At 42.9% G+C, this 13,450-nt stretch overlaps 1 long non-coding RNA gene across 1 annotated transcript; it reads left to right on the forward strand.

The window, feature by feature from the left end:
* Positions 1–1,563: 1,563 nt before the first annotated feature.
* LOC115286403 lies at positions 1,564–2,310 on the forward strand. Its single transcript, XR_003906045.1, has 2 exons — positions 1,564–1,767; positions 2,076–2,310. It is a non-coding gene; the product is annotated as an uncharacterized LOC115286403 (long non-coding RNA).
* The last annotated feature ends 11,140 nt before the right edge of the window (positions 2,311–13,450 follow it).

Here is a 13,450-nt window from a genome sequence, read left to right on the forward strand (position 1 = left end):
ATGTACTAGTAGACACCACAGGACTGGACTTGGAGTGTGCTTGACCAACTCCTAGATAAGCCAAAGTTTATTGCCTTAGTGACCCTCTCTCAGAACATGAGAGTTAACACTCTGGTAAGGACCCAAAGGGACAGGACAAACTTACCGGTAGGGTGGCTTTAAAATTCTGAAGAAAGCAATGGCCTGTGCTAAGTGAATTTGAAATGCATGAGTTGCCATGGCAGGCCGTGGAGAAAATAATTAAAAGGCTCAGGGAATTGGGCATGCCAGGATGCATATATTATGTGGGGCCAAAAGACCAATCGGAGGATTATATTTCACAGGAAAACCAAAGTCCATCGCTCACAGGGGCCATCAGAAATGCGGTGGTGAGATGGACACTGACGTCACTAAAAAATTCCACGGTGGTCCTCTTCTGCAGATTAGCGCTAACTGTGGGACGGGCTGTCACAGACAGCGGCTCCTTAACAGTGCCAGTGATAACGGTCTCTGAAATAGTAGAGGCCACGTAATGACACTCACAGCTGCCCAGCCGAAGCCTGTTAAAGACGGAAAAGGTAAACCGGGGATCCAGCTCAAGCAGGGCCAGGGCGTGTGTGAGCTGCACGGGGAAGCAGTTCAGACTCCCAACAACCTTCCCTGGCCGCACCAAGCCTCCTCATTTAGTTCGTGCCTCTCGGTCAGATGGAGGTTCTCACCTGACCAGCTGAAACAAGAGGGGGGAGCCTGCACTTGGTTTAAAAATGGGGGGTCTCTGAATATGGTGAAAGCTGAAAATAAATGGAGGCTGCATCACAGTGCATTTAAAGGGGTGACACTGAAAGACAGTGGGGAAAAATAAAGCTTTAAAATGATGGCAGCTTCCCCTGTGCACCTGATCACTCACCCTGTGCAGGAGAAATGGTCCAAGGTAAGAATACACACACAGAACTGTGGAAGGTAATGAATGGCTTGGTAGGCTGGTCAAGGGCCTAGGAGAAAAATCCTGGAAGACTGGGGCACGGCGTTCTGGAGAAGAGGCAAGTGGATGGATATACGAGAAGGAACACGAAGTGTCAAGATTTTCACATTTCTCAGAAAGCATGTGGCATGCAAGAGGCAATAAACAACTGTGAAGATAAAATGGATAAGCCAGTCGGTATTAGCCAGCCTTCATCACCAGTTACTTGAGAACTGGAAAGATGGACATACAAACAGAGAAACCACCATGTCCGAGATGGAGGCCACATATGGGCCCAACGACATGGACCTTCACTTCCCAAGGCCTATTTAGGTTCTATAACCTCCAAATCTCTAACCTGTCAACAATAGGGACCAGTTTGAACCCGTGATGTGGCACTGTTTCCTGAGAGGTCCCACTAGCCACTCGGTGGCAAGTTGACTAGTTTAGATCGCTTATGTCCTCGAAGGGCCAATGTGATTCCTTCTCTCAGGAAGATACTTGAAATAAGAGGTTGTCTTTCCCGCCTATACCTCTCCTACCCAAACCATGTCATAAAGGCTTAGTGTGACTAATCTATAGCCATGAAGTCACACACAGCATAGCATCCAAACTACTGCACAGCAAAGAAGCACAGCAGCGGCCTCATGACCACGAGATCCAATGGTTACGCCATATACAATATTATCCAAACGGCAACCAACCTGCTAGAGCAGTGAGTTGGCTGAGTAAGCAATTAAAAGCAGGACTCTGCAACAACCCCTGGAGAAGCAGCGTCCCAGGCGCGGCCGGAGAAGTGGGCGTGCACGGCTCAGGAGAGGCCCACGGTAACCATGCGGGGGCAGCGCCGGGGCCTCCCTGGAGGAAGAGCTTGCTGGTCAGCAGCCAGAATGCCGGTAGCTGCCAGCCCCCTCTGCAGCACCTTCAGGTCCACGAAATGATCCGAGCCCGTGAGCCTCCTTGACGGCTCCCAGCCACTGAGCCATCGCTGCACAGTGTGGGAACTCCTCTCTGGGTCATCTTTCTCCCCGAGCCCCCTTCAGAGGCAGGGGACGGGAGCCAAGACGGCATCGATCGGCACCACGGTCTGGGGCTCTTCCCACGCCACCGTCTTTCTTTCCCCCTCTCATTTCAGAGGTACCACACATACACCGTATCTGAAGCCTGCCTGGGCCTGCTAGCACCTGACTCCTCACTCTTCGTGTTTCACAGCATGTTTACCGGACAGTTCTGTTCCCCAGGAAGCCTCTTGCGCTTATAACTCTATCCCAGTCTTTCTTCCTGGAAGACCTGAGCTGACACATTGGATAATCACATTTTTTTCTTACCAATCAATACAATAAAATTAACTTCCATTTCCTTCCGCACCACTACCTGACCCATGGGTCCCTACTTAACACCATCCAGTTCACAATGACCTCAATTTGTATTGTTAGCTCTAGCCCCTATCAAAAGCCCTGAGTCACTAATCTATTCATTCAACAATTATTTATTTAGTACCTACTCTGTGCTAGATACAGGCACTAGAAATACAGTAATAAGCCAGGAAAATAGTTCTTCTCTTCATGGAACTTACATTCTAAGGGGCAGACAACTAAAAAAAAATAGACCCCTAGAAAAATGTGTATCTATAGTATATTGGGTTTTTTTCTTCAATGAAATTGCCTTTCACAATATGACAGCCAAACATTAGTCTGAACTTTTCGTTATGGGCCAATATAAGAGAGAGCCATATGTAAAATGTCTGCTGCATTTTTTTGGTAGAAAAACTAATTATAAAAACAATTTGGTCTGTATTAGAAAAAGAAATGCCCATAGGCTTTGTTCCAACTTTCATCTCTAAGAATTTAGCCCCAGTAAATTATCATGAATATTCAAAAGGCTTTATTCATAGGAATATTTGTTGCAGGGTTGTTATACTCGCAAAAAGAAACTGAAAACAACCTACTATATGACAACCTAGAACCATTTAAATGAGGGGCGCCTGGGTGGCTCAGTCGGTTAAGTCTCCAGCTTCGGCTCAGGTCCGATCTCACGTTCGTGGGTTCGAGCCCCGCGTCAGGCTCTGTGCTGACAGCTAGCTCAGAGCCTGGAGCCTGCTTCCGGTTCTGTGTCTCCTTCTCTCTCTGCCCCTCCCCCTCTCATGCTCTGTCTCTCTCTGTATCAAAAATAAATAAAACATTAAAAAAAAAAAAGAACCATTTAAATGAACATTTGGCCATCCATGCAATGTAGTACTGCAGGGTCATTAAGGAGGATGTTGTAGAAAACACTGCAAGGAAAGGCACTCACAATATATTTAGTTGGCGAGGGGAAAGCTAGCTACAGAACAATGCTCCATGTGCTAGTTACAGACCATCCCATAAAATGTGTATCTGGAAGAACATACACCAAAATACCAACTGTGTTATTTCTGGATGATGGGATTATGAATCATTTTAATTTTCCCAGTTTTCTTATTCATAGCTTCCACATTTCCCTATAATAAACAAACAGATTTATTTCATCTGCTACCTTAAATTTCCTAAAGTTGTGTTTTCATTTTTGTTTTTTGGTAAGGAAAAGTCACTCAACATCTCTGACTTGAGTGTCCGTAAGTAAATCTTTCAAATGACTTTCAGGTTGTTAGTTGGAGACGTTCTAGAACTAAATCCTCCCCCTGATAGCACTCTGAGAAGGGGGCTGAAGTGCCTTGGACTCCCTAGTAACCAGCCAAAAGGGAAAGTAGTCCCCAGACACCAGCGTCCTCGGGGGCTTCTGCCCAGGATTCACACACGCAGAACAGGCGCATGGGAAAAGCCGCTGCTGAACAATGTTCGTGAACATCTACTGAGATGATAAATGGTACTAGGTCTCTATGTCTGTTTTCTCTCACAGAAAAGGTCTTTACCTCTCCTCTACCATTCCTAAGTTAAAAATAAAAGACACATGAACACATACACCATACACACACACACACGCACACACACACACACACACACACACACACACACACAATGGGGGAGGGGCAGAGAGCGAGGGAGAGGCAGAATCTGAAGCAGGCTCCAGGCTCCGAGCTGTCAGCACAGAGTCCGATGCGAGGGTCTAACTCACTAAACGTGATGGTGACCTGAGCCAAAGTCGGGTGCTCAACCAACTGAGCCACCCAGGCGCCCCAGAGAGGGTTTTTTTTTTAATAAAATTCAAGGAAGGCAGAAGGAATAAAAAATCCCTCTTCTGCATAATAAGAAGCCACAAAGCTTCAGTGGGGAACTGAAAAGAGATTAACCCTTCCAGAATCCCATTGCTAGGTGTTTGAGTTTTAAAATCTGTTTTATAAATAACTAAAGCTATTAATTATATATATAATTTATACATATGTATCACTTTTTCAAGGCCCATCATAAGGGGAAAAAAAAGCAAGCCTTCACTCCAAGTGTGTATGTTTCAGTAAATTTTTCCCTCTCTGTTCTCCAGATCTTTTTCTACTCAACTTTCAAAATAGAAAAAACAAAACAAAAACTGATCCCTACCTCACCCCACAAAATCTTGAAAGTTAAAAGGAATTGAGGTGAAACAACCGGATCTGGACTTTAAAGCCCCTTGGGAATCTACATGCAGACTCTCCAGCCACATAGCTGCAGTCTAGGATTAGCTCGGCAGCAGTGGGCGGCCCCTGGTGTGTGTTGCAGCCTTCTGGCTCTTACAATTTGAGGGTCATCCTCTTTGTTGTTTGGGACAAGGATGACAGGGAGCTGGAGTTTTGGCTTTTTTTTTTTTTTTTTTTTTTTTTTTTTGCTGTCTGTATAAGTTATAAACTACTTAACTCTACAAAGGGCTAGTGTGGGGGCGTCTGGGTGGCTCAGTTGGTTAAGCATTCGATTCTTGGTTTAGGCTCAGGTCATGATCTTGAATTTCTTGAGTTAGAACCTCGCATCAGGCTCCATGCTGACAATGCAGAGCCTGCTTGGGATTCTCTCTCTCTCTTTCTCTCTCTCTTTCTGTCTCTCTCTCTCTCTCTCTCTCTCTCTCTCTCTCTCTCTCATTCTCTCTCAATAAAACAACCAGTGACAATTATTTAACATCACAGCTCTGATACCAGTCAGGGCAAACAAGAGTCTGGCCAAAACTTAAAAGGCAGATCTGGAGAACGAGCTGTCCATAGGAGGATTTGAACAGCTCTGATATATTCCTGGGGCTCCAAAAGGCTCTACAGATGTGCATGCCTGGAAAAGAACCAAGAGGGCCCCCATTCTGGCCAGCTGGAGGCCCTGGGCAAGCAGAAAACTTCACACCTCGTCAGTACCCCCAAGGCAATGAGGAGTTCAAGGCTGATGGCAGTGGGCCAGCTCATCACAGGCCTCCCTTTCTCTCCTGTTCTGGAAGAATAAGAAGGCATTCTGCCAAGACTCAGATCAGTTGCAGCTCAGACTTGTGCAGACAGGATCTACACGGGTGTGTGTAAGGTTGCCAGAGTGCCATGTGGAATCCTTCCTCCACAGGCCCCGCATAGATTCTGTCATTGTGAATTTTTGTAAAGACTCAAATAAACATCTGGAGTTCTGTGGATGCTTACTTGCAAAGGGTTGGAGGAAACTAAATACCCAAACAACAATACCCAGCAGAGAGAACCAGGGAGACCCAGAATTTCCTGGCTTGGAGATCATCTGATTGCCAGCCGCAAATGGTATGCTAATCAAACCAATTTTACTAATGGTCCTTACCACCTCCAAGATAAGGAAATTAGTCTAGATTATAGAGATAATGACACCCATGCTACAGGGATTGCGAAGACTAATTTAGTTAATACATGTGGAAATCCAGCATTGTGCATATAATATGCAGCAGATGCTCATCAAAGGACAGTTCCTTTCATTCATAAGTTTGTTAGTAATTTATTTATTCAACATATACTTTTTAAAAATTTACAATCATCCAGATATTAAATCAGATACTGGAAAGATACTAGAGAATAAAGTAGATAAGGCCCCAATCTCATGAAGTCTCCAAGCTAGTGGGAAGACAGGCGCACAAATAAATATATATTCATAAATTATGTATGCTAAGTGCTAAGCAAGAAAACTATGTGTTATACCAGACCTACTGGGAGACACAAAAATGTAATGTACATGACAACTAGTATATCTTGAAGGACCCTCCCTAGTAAGGAGGACATGATGTTTACATTTTTTATAGAAAAATATATGAAAACACTTTTCAACTCCAGAATTTTTATTTTTTTTCTAATTGGTCTTTATTGATACTCTTTATTTGGTAAAGCATTGTTCTTATACTTTAATTCTTTAGATATGGTTCCTTTCATTATTTACATTTGTGTATTTATAATATTAATATTCACAAATATTAATTTATATATACATATTATAAATCTAAGTCCAAAATTCAGACCCCTGAAAAATCGTTTCAAAGAGTGGTTGTTTTCCTGTGCATGGACCATGCTTTCCTGTTTAAAAATAAAAATTTAATTTAAAAATTTTTATTGAAAATTGGATACTTGAGGGGATCCTGGCTGACTCAGTCAAGAAAGGAAGGAAAAAAGGGAAGGAGGGAGGGAGGAAGAGAGAGAGAGAGGAGAAGGAGGAGAAGGAGAAGGAGAAGGAGAAGGAGGAGAGGAAGAAAAGATTAGGTAATATAACGTGTCAACTCTGAAAATCAGACCCCCCACCCCTAGCATCCGTGGGTATTGCTGTTTTATCGTTGCTGCTGCTGTTTACTTTAGTGACTTTTCTGAAGAGACTAATTCTATAAATTCTTTGTTCCCTATAGAGTGCAGCCACTGAATGCTCTGATCAATTAGCTTAATGGCCAGTTAATGATTGGTCAGAGGTTTCCTTAAATGCCTTGAACCAATATGAATCGCAACCTTTCGTGAGCAGCTCTGTGTGTAGGTATTTTGGGGCATGACCTCCACACCCAGGCAGTTTCTAATTCTGACTTAGTTGTCACTTCCTTCTTGCCCAGGGCCTCCAGCGGCCAGAATGGGGGCCCTCTCGGGTCTTTTCCAGGCATGCACGTCTGTAGAGCTTTTGGAGCCCCAGGAATATATCAGAGCTGTTCAAATCCTCCTATGGACAGCTCGTTCTCCAGATCTGCCTTTTAAGTTTTGGCCAGACTCTAGTTTGCCCCGACTGGTATCAGAGCTGTGATGTTAAATAATTGCCACTGGTTGTTTTCAACGGGAGCCCTGAGAAAGGAGCCTTTCTGAGCAATTCCCCTCGAGGGGCTTTTCCAGGGAGCTGCAAGAGGGGTCAAAAAGTGTTGTGTTCTGGAGCTAGGACTGTTTGCAGAGCCCAAAACACAGTCTGCCACCCCCCCAGACCCCCACCCCTGCCAATAGCCGATGGCCGTAGACTGCTGGCTTACACAACCACAGGGAGCTAGGGGAAGGGTCATGGGAGCAGAACAGGTAAAAATGCCACAACCCACTGATCCCACGGAGATCCAGCGGGTTTTCCTGAATAAACATTCCACATATTACTGCAAGATTTTGCTTAATTTCCAGAGTTCTGAAAAAGTTGATTTCGACAAACGATCTCAGTATTTTCATTGTTTTTATGGAAGGGAAGATTTACAGAGGGCTTCATTCCATCACTCTGGAGGCCCCAGCCTCTATTAGAATAAATTAGGCGAACGATGATGAAGTTCAAGACTAGGTTTGTGGCCATAGGAGTGGAGATAATCAAGGCGGGAGAAACTGTAAGTAAATATTTAATACAGCTTTGTGTTCGGATACAGTGGCCAAGAAGAAGTGAGGGGGCAGAGGTGACGCCGAGCCTTCAGTGTTCTTGTCCCTGACCAAACTACAGGGTCATTCAAAGGGGGGGTGATTTCCAGGCAGGGTGAACTCTGCTTAAAGACTGGTCCCTCTTCCCTGACCCAGGATGAGTGCTCAGTGCCTGCAGGGTTCATCACGCCCTTGCATCTCAAGCACATTATTTCCTGAGCAATTTCCACACAGTTTTATTGTAGTTTCAGAAGGAAAAGAAAATTACTTTGGCATGATGGCTGAGCCCTAAGTACTAGATAATGTAAACCATTCTCTGTGTCCAAGAGACAGGTCACATATTGAAGATTAAATTGGAAGCCTGTCCATTGGACAGGGCTGAGGAAGAATATCAGGCTTCATGATTATTCCTTATTGTAATTTAACTCAGATTCTGTGCTAAAAGTACTTGAAGGGCTTACCTTGTTAAATAAAAGATCGATTGCTCCAATATACCTGCACATAACAAAAAGGAATTTCTGCCCATAGTCTCACTGATTGCAAGTGAAATTAGCTGTTTCATGGCTAAAAAGGACATAGAAAAAAGAATCTACCTATTCGTGAGAGTTTAAATTTACATAATTTAAGCCATATCATTTGGAAGCAGCATAATCAACATTATCTGAGAAGAGGTTAGTCATCCTTGATTAATGCTTAAAATGAAGTGGCCGGGTTTTTCCTTCAAAATAATCCTCATCAACATCTTTCATTTAACAGGAACTTCACAAATTTTCCATCTGAAAGAAATAATCTCCAAATAGAGGAATGTTTGCCTGAATTAGAGTAAGTGCCCTGCAGGGACCCATCCTTGGCACCCTCTGTGTGGGCTTTGAGTTTTATTCAAAAGCCTTGTTATTCAAAAGTTTTGTGTGTGTGTTTGTTTGTTTTTTAATATTTATTTATTCTTGAGGGAGAGGTAGGGAGAGAGGGAGAGAGGGAGGGAGAGAGAGAGAGAGAGAGAGAGAAAGAGAGAGACAGAGGATCTGAAGTGGGCTCTGCTCTGCCAGCACAGTGGGCCCAAAGTGGGGCTCAAACTCACGAACCTGAGCCAAAGTCCAACATTCAACCAACTGAGCCACCCAGGATCCCCCTTTATCTGCAGGGGATACATTCCAAGACCTCTAGTGGGTGCCTAAAACCATGTATAGTACTGAACTCTATATATACTATACTATATACTGTTTTTTCCTATATATACACACCTACCAGAAAGTTTAATTTATTAATTAGGCACAGTATGAAATTAACAACAGTAACTAACAACAAAATAGAAAAATTGTAACAATATGCTGTGATGAAAGTTATGTGAAAGGAGTCTCCTTTAAAATATCTTATTGTGGGGCGCCTGAGTGGCTCAGTCCGTTAAGCGTCTGGCTTGGGCTCTGGTCATGATCTCCCAGTTCGTGGATTCGAGTCCCGCCGCGGGCTCTGTGCTGACAGCTCAGAGCCTGGAGCCTGCTTTGGATTCTGTGCTTCCCTCTCTTTCTGCCCTCCCCTGCTCTCACTCTGTCTCTGTCTCTCTCAAAAATAAAACATGAAAACAATTTAAATAAAATAAAAACATGAAATATCTTATTGTACTCACTCTCTGTGTTGATGCGAGATGATGAAACACCCACCGGATGAGATGCTGAATGGAGACCGTCTAAGCGTGGTAAAGTAGAGTTAGGCTACTATTGACCTTCTGTTGATTCGCCAGAAGGCGGCTCATCTACTTCCTTCTAGAAAAGGGGTAGGGGGGATATTGAAACTATGGAAAGCAAAACCGTGGATGAGAACCAACTGCTGCAATCACTTAGTATATTCCTGCCACCGTTTCTTAAAAAATTTCTCCCACCAGGGGCGCCTGGGTGGCTCAGTTAGTCAAGCATCTGACTCTTGATTCTGACTCTGGTCATGGTCCCAAGGTCATGAGATGAAGCCCCATGTGGGGCCTGCTTGGGATTTTCTCGCTCTCTCTCTGTCTGCCCCTCTGTGTTATAGGCTAACAAACCTGAGTAAAATGAAAAATCATTAACCGGCTGTTTTGGCTTCTGTAAATTGCTTTCTGAATGCATCTCCCCGTTCACTGTTCTGACTGTGTGGTAACTGCTGAAACATTTGGGATAAAAGCCTATGTAACTCCCTGTTAAAGTTATCAGGTGTAACTTCCTCATGCTTGCTAAGCACAACCCCACCCCTTTTACTAAGACCTGGCAAAGACAGAGTTAACTGATGAGAATTCGTCCCCATCTCGCGATATCTTAGATGTATAACTATGATTGGTCATTTTAAAGGGACAAAGAAACTTGAAGGGGTAGGTTCCCACCAAAGATGGCGGTTGTGTATTACAATGTAATTGGCTACCATGGAATGGTATGGATTGTTATTGGTTAACTAAATGATGACGTGTTCTGTCCGTATAATCTCACTGCCGCTTTTGTTCCTGGCCATTCTCTGCTCCTTAACAGCAGGGAGGTCAGGTTTGACCCAGCCAGAATAAAAGCTTGTGGCTGTAAAATAAAACCATGCCTGGCTTCTATTCGGTATTGGTGGTCTTTTCGTAAGCACCCCGAAACACTCTGCACCCCCGTTTCGCTCACATGTGCTCGCTCTCGCTCTCTCTCTCTCTCTCTCTCTCTCTCTCTCTAAAATAAAAAATAAAAACATTTCTCCCCTAGAAAGGGTAAGGGAAGAGAGGAAGGGATACGCTAAAATTGATGCTCAAAGGAAATAAAAAGTATTAGAAGTTTCAATTCCTTATTTGTAAAAAAGAGAAAATGACTTGAAAATTGAACCGTTAGTAATCTAGATGTTTATTTATTAAATATTCTTGCTTTCGCCCATATTTTCTCCCATATTTCTCCTCTCAATATAAACAATAAAGATGGTATACAGATATGCGAAAGTTGCCCAGAAGGGACAGCTGAAGGTGGGCAACACCAAGCAAGGCCAATTAGCAAGTTGCAGGAATACAGAAATGAAAGGCACATCCCTGCCTTCACAGTGTTATATTCGAGTGTGAGGCAGAGAAAAGATCTGTTCACAGCTACATGACACAGGTAAGCCAGGAAAGGCCCCCTGGAGAAGATAACACCAAAGCTACCAGGAAGAATCAGGGCAGAGACCCATCAACTGATGAATGGATAAATTAAGGGTGATATATCCATACAATGGGATGTTACTTGGCGATAAAAAGAAATTAAGTACCAATACCTGCTACAACATAGATGAGCCTTAACAACATTAGGCTAAATGAACGAAGCCAGTCCCAATAGGCCACATATTATGAGTCTGTTTGTATAAAATGGCCAGAATAGAGCGCCTGGGTGGCTCAGTCGGTTAAGCACCTTAGGCTCAAGTCATGATTTCATGGGTTCGTGAGTTCAAGTCCTACACAGGGTCAGATCAGGCCCTGCTTTGGGTGTATCTGCTTCTTTCTCTCTTCCTCTTTCTCTCTCTCTGGCCCTCATGAGATTCTGTCTCCCTCCCTCTCTCCCTGCCCCTCACTCACTTGCACCCTTTGTCTCTCAAGGAAGGAAGGAAGGAAGGAGGGAGGGAGGGAGGGAGGGAAGGAAGAAAAAGAAAATCCATAGACAGCAAATAGATTAGTGTCTCCCAAGGAGTGGGATCAAGGAAGGATGAGGGGAGTGGAGGGCAACTGTTAGCAGGCATGGCGGTGTGCCTGGATTTCAGATTATCAAAGGTTAGTCCTCTAAGATAAAGACAAAGACTGGATATTTTCAATCACCACTTTTATTCAAACTGACATCACATGGCTGCAGTTATGATACATTGAGAAGTCCACAGAATTTCTGCCCCCCCCCAAAAGCATTAACTATAAACACCAGACAAACTCAAACTGAGGGACATTCCACAAAGAAACTGGTTTGCACACTTCAAAATGTCAAGTTATTAAATACACAGAAAGGCTGAGGAACTGCTCCATACAGAAGGAAACTAATCAGTCATGACCATGGATCAAAGCCTGGACCTCCAGAGGACACTTTGGAACAATTTTGTAAATTCCAAATGAGGTCCATGGAGAGGACGGTATAACAATGTGGATTCTGACAGTGTGCACTGGGTCACACAGGAGGATAATTTTAAAGAATGACCAGTACCATCACCAACATTTCCTGGCTTCACAGCACACGTGTATTAGGATAACAGGCACCTTGGATGTGATTCTCAGTTCAGTTACATTCAAGCAATCCACTGTGAAAAGATTGGGAACACAGGATAATGTGTTGACACTGAAAATGAGAATTCACAAAGCACAGTGGTAAGAATGCAGATAGGCAGTAAAGGGAGTTAGAGTCCAAGACAGAAGGAGTATAAAGCATTCAAGTATGGGATAAAGGCACTTAAAAAGGCAGAGATCCAGCTGGTCTTGGAACTGGGGTAGTAATCAAGGGTAACAGGTATGAGTCGTTAAGGAACAGCTAGCCTCAAGCCTACAGCTTTTATCATATTTATCAGGAGACCAGCATTCTGTTACCAGCTTCATTAAAAACTATTTATAAATACTACTTAGCAATTAAAAAAGAACAAAGTACTGATACATGCTACAACATGAATGACCCTCAAACACACTATAGTAAATGAAAGAAGCCAGATACAAAGACCACATATTGTATGATGCCATTTATATGAAATGTCCAGAAAAGGCAAAACTATACAGACAGTAGAGTGGTGTCCTGGCACTGGGGATGGACTGTGATCCCCATTTGATTACATTAAATAACAACTCATTTGTAATCCCAAAATTGAGGCATAGAGCTATTTAGTGACAATCACAGTAGCTAACTCATAAGGGCTCTTTGAAGATCAAATGAGATAAAGCTTAGAACAGTGTTCGGCACTTGTAAGGGCTCAAGATACACGCGCGCGCGCACACACACGCCCAGCTTAAAAACTTAGAAAACAAAATGCATGTAAAAAACACAACATGCATATAATAAATTATAAACATAAATAAAGTATAAGTTCATACTTAAAGACTCAGCAACAAATTAAGGTTCACCCTAAACCTATTAATTGAAGTAAACCGTCTGAAATATTTGGGGAGAACTTTTTAAATATACACATAAAATATAAAAACAAAAGAAATATTTCCCTAATATTTGGGGTCTAAAAAAAGTTTCAGAAAATGTTGAGACTCTTCCTCAGCCTCTCATCTTCTCAAGTTGACATTTTGATGTGTCAATTCCCTAATAATATGATTTATTTTTAGCATGTTCCTCATTTTATTTCTCATTATATAAAAGTCCTTTATTGAACATGGACATTCACCACGTATTTTTACTTGAGTAATTTTTTTTTATCACAAAGAGTAGGCTGTTGTTACATCATAACAATATAATCTGGGACCAAAAAAACCCAGAAATCAATACAATTGAGGCCAAAGGCCCCTACCTCAGTGACATACGTACACTTTCCATGTTTTCTTGTCCTTGATAATAATGCTGAGATACTGGAGGCGCCAAAACTCTCTCTTCCCAGTAGGTTACAAATAATGATGTAGGTACTGCCTCCTGAACTCAATCCTGTTCACTGACTCCTTCAATACAGGTATACAAAGCGAAAAGTTGCTAACCCACTATGCCACCAGTCAAATAAATAGTTGTTTCAGTTCAATCCGTTGAAATCACTACTCCATGAACATACCTGTATATCTTTGGTTAAATTATTTCCTCACCAGCATCAACACTTGTATTCTCTTACTTATTATCTCTAAGACCATTTATAAAATGAACGTGTTTTCG

The sequence above is a fragment of the Suricata suricatta genome, chromosome 3 (assembly GCF_006229205.1).
Source record: "Suricata suricatta isolate VVHF042 chromosome 3, meerkat_22Aug2017_6uvM2_HiC, whole genome shotgun sequence".
NCBI classification, from domain to species: domain Eukaryota; kingdom Metazoa; phylum Chordata; class Mammalia; order Carnivora; family Herpestidae; genus Suricata; species Suricata suricatta.